Source organism: Bison bison, unplaced genomic scaffold (genome assembly GCF_000754665.1).
Source record: "Bison bison bison isolate TAMUID 2011002044 unplaced genomic scaffold, Bison_UMD1.0 scf7180017864377, whole genome shotgun sequence".
Taxonomy (NCBI): Eukaryota; Metazoa; Chordata; class Mammalia; order Artiodactyla; family Bovidae; genus Bison; species Bison bison.
The window spans coordinates 2,756,773-2,760,888 of record NW_011494949.1 but is presented as its reverse complement, the minus strand read 5'-3'; positions in this window follow the sequence as shown (position 1 = coordinate 2,760,888).

Sequence of the window (4,116 nt, the reverse complement as noted above, 5' to 3'; positions counted from 1 at the left end):
ACATCAGGGAGAAAGCAGAGCGGAAGGCTGGCCCCAGGATGGGGTTTTCCTTCTGCGAGAGCTGGTATTGCATCGCATGCTGGCCTCTGCAGGCCAGGGGCTCATGGGGAGACTTGGGGATCTCCCCGCCAAGACTGTTTTGGGTTTCCTACCACTGGTAATTCTTCAGTCACCCCAGGCAGACAAGATAACATGGTCATCTAAGATTCCAATGCCTTTTCTTCTATTTTACAATCTTTTCTTTCTCCTCCGTCATTTTAACTCACCTTCAACAGGCAGGTCCAAGCAAACTTCAAATCCCTCATAGTCCTTAATGGGTGAGAGAGTTCTATTAATCGCTCTGCACTCGTGGATTCCAAGTAGACTTCACTGCAGGTTTTAAAATTATGTAAGTCATTCCCTCAAGGCTGCAATCAGACAGGCAAATGAAGAGAGGAATTCTCACCTAAAGACTGTGGGTACAAACCAGTACTGACCTTGGAGTGGGAGCCAGATGACACTAATCGACACTGGGCCCTCAGGATAATGCAGAGATTCCAGCCATCCGTACAACATAGTGGACCTATAGTGTCATACTGAGGGAAGTGAGTCAGAGAAGAGAAGTATCCAAAGGCATCCCTTCTATGGGGAATCTAAAAAGACACATTACAAATTAACTCTCAAAACACAAAGAGACTCATAGACTTAGAGAACAAACTCATGGTTACTGAGGACAAGGGATAGATAGGGAATTTGGGGTGGATGCGTACACTCTGCTGTATAAAATGGATAACCAACAAAGACCTATGGCATGTGAAGTGAAACTCACTCAGTCGTGTCCAACTCTTTGCATGGACTGTACAATCTGTAGAATTCTCCAGGTCAGAATACTGGAGTGGGTAGCCATTCCCTTCTCCAGGGGATCTTCCCAACCCAGGGATTGAACCCAGGTCTCCCGCACTGCAGGTGGATTCTTTACCAGCTGAGCCACCAGGGAAGCCCCACTGTATGGCTCAGGGAATTCTACTCAGTGTTACAAGGCAGCCTGGAGGAGACAGAGGCCTGGGGGAGAATGGATCCATGTATGTGTGTGGCTGAGTCCCTTTGCTGTCCACCTGAAATTATCCCAACATTGTTAATCAGCTATACCTAGTACAAAATGAAAAGCTCAAGATTTTGTTTAAGGTTAAAAAAAAAAAGAGAACAATACTGACCCTCTAGCATGAGGCCCGTGAAGCCGACCGTGGCCTTGTACTCTGAGGCCGAGATGCTGAGCCTGCATGTAACTCGGGTGACACTGACCAACACTGACCCTGGAGGATGCCAGGCGACGCTCAGGACGTAGGATGACGCTTCCTGCGTCCCTCGCGAAGGAACTCCTGCAGGGAACCAGGTGCGGCCCGGGTTTTAGGTCGTTTCATCCAGTGAGTAGGGGAGGCTGGCTGGGTATCGGGGTTCAAGTTCAGAGGGCCTGTCTGACATGTCTGACACGGCACGACAGCACTCAGCATCAGTGGCCTTTGCGACAGTCACTCCTGCCCAGGGGTGAACCAGGAGCACCCCCTGCCCTGCCGGCTCCGCTGCCCACCATTTCATTAATTCTGCAAAACAATTCATGTCAGATCTCTGTCATTATCAGTTGACTCAATGAATTCAAGCTTCGGGGCCATGCTGCTTAGTTCCCAGGCCTTCCCAAAGAGCAAGATCATTTTTTTCCCCACCCTCCTCCAGTAAGTTGTGTGAGGAAACCTGTCTGCTTCCCGGCCTGTTGTGAGAGTCCTTGCTTGGTATCTCAGTCCCTGCTCACAAAAAGGAGCTGCCTTTCACCTCTGCTGCTGTGAGCATTCCGGGAAGCCCCCTCCTCCTCCCAACCCTGCCCGCAGCATCCTGCCCCCAACACCCCCCTGCCCCCGGCAACCGGTGCCCTGAGCTGGCTGGCATTGCCTGACGGCCTTGTCAGGTGAGCCAGCTCCCCTGGTCCTTAGCAGAGCCCAGGTGGGGGCGTCGTGCACAGCTGCGCACAGCAGAGGTCTGGCTGTGTGGGGCTGGCTTCTGCGAGTCGCACCTGAAGTTGAGCTCCAGGTGATGCCTTGTCCCCGGGGAGTGGAGTGCAGCTGACACATGGGGGGCTCTATTAAATTACTCACATGACTCTCTATTCTCTGTTCCACAGACATTCTCTTGCTGTTCTCCATGAAGGACCAAGTCCAGAAGGTGAATCTCTGTGTTTCCTCCCCAACACCGGCATTTGGTGCTGAGGTTGGGATGGGGACGCCATCCCCCTCCAGAGACGGCTCTGCTCACGTGTTCTGGAGCCTGGGCAAGACTGTGGATGCTCTGAGGTGTCTGAAGACTGTAGACACTGTGGTCAAATCCAGGTGATTCTTTCCTGCCCAGCCTCCTTCCCTTTCCTCTTTCCCCTTCTTGGTGTCTAAGCCCCGTTCCCCCAATATTTGACCTTTTGGGCAGCAACTGATCTCCACCAACTGGCCTCACCTCTTGTACAATTTCGGGCTTCAGTGATAGGAGGCCCTACATGTGCTTGTGTGTTGGAGAGGGGCTCACAGTGCGGAGGGGGCAGGGAAGAGAGGGGAGGAAAAACTGGGTCTCCTGAGAAGGGAGGAGACACTTTGGTTCTTGGCTTAGCCCACTTCACTGCACAATGCTTGAAACTGACGTCTCTTTTCGCCATAAGGACGAGTACTGTTAGTGTTAGTCACTCAGTCGTGTCCGACTCTGCGATGAGTCAGACACCATAAGGACGAATTTCCTTCCGAATGCCTACACCTGTTCCTCATTAAGAAAAAAGGGGGAAAAAAAGAAAGAAAAAAATGTTTGCAATGACACCGAAGTAAATGACCTTGACCTTACTTCTTGCAAACTAACACATCCGTCCTTTGATTAGAGAACTTGGCCCTCCCGTTCCTGGTCGCCATGTGGCACATCCATGTTTCCCTCCACCTGCTTTCCCCTTACTGGCTTTGCAGCGCATGTGACCCACCTTGGCTGGCTTCCCCCAAGCCTTCCCCTCCTGACGGGGGACAGGACATGGCCTCTGTCCCAGCCAGCCGGGGAGGAGAGGAGAGGAAAACGGGCCTTGGGGGTGGAGACGATGGGGATCCTCCACTCCATGGTTCAGCAGTAAGTCAGGAGCCGGTCCTCTGTCGCCAGCTCTGTCTGTGGCTTTTTCTGCCCTTCCTGCCGCGCCAGCCTGATGGACCTGGGAGGGAAGGCTTGTTCTGCCTCCAGGAAACTGAGATTTGGAATAGCGTCCCTTGAAAACCTCTATCCCTTCACCCCTGTTTATTTTTCCTACGGCACACGTAATTATTGCCTGACATTGTACTTTATATTTATGTGGTTATGTATTAGCTGCCTTCCCACCAGAGTGCAAACCATCCGATATCTCTGTGTCTCGCGGTCCCCAGTAATGCTCGGCATTAAACAGACTTGGGCTAAGTGTCTGTTGGAAAATGAGTGATTAATTCTGTGTTGCCAAGCGTTGATTTCTAGGTCCCCAGAAAGCATTTGACTCCTTGCCAGAACAGTTTACATTTCTCTGCTAAGATTCCTTCTCTGCTTTCCCGTTCTGTCTACCTTTCCCCGTGAATGCCTGAACATAAGCGCAATCAGTCTTTCAGCATCTCTATCTGCTCTTTCCAACATCTCCGTCTTCTGTGGGGATGCTGTGGATTCTTTTCCAATGATGGATCCTTATCCCCTGTGTTTTTCTGAACCTGGTAATCCTTACATTATATACTCTCGATGATATACAGAGTTTGGAGTCTGGGAACTTCTCTAGATTCTGTTGATTTTTCTTATACTGTTAACATTTCTAGTAACATACAATCTGAGTTCCAGGCAAACCATAAAGACAGAAAAGATGGCCATCCCCAGAATTATGTGTCTTCATCTAAAAACAATAACGAAAATTTCCCCTTACTTTTAAAAAGTCATTTTCCATATTCTTTCCACAAGGGAATCTTCCCAAAGACTTGGGTTTTGTTTCTGTTCATGGCTGCTGCCGCCCCCACGGATGCCCTGCCTGTTGCCCCTCTGCACCAGCTCGTCTCTTAAGTGAAGCTTGTTCTTGCCTTGGGCACAGTCTGCCCAAGGACCTTCTCTGTCTGCAGGGCC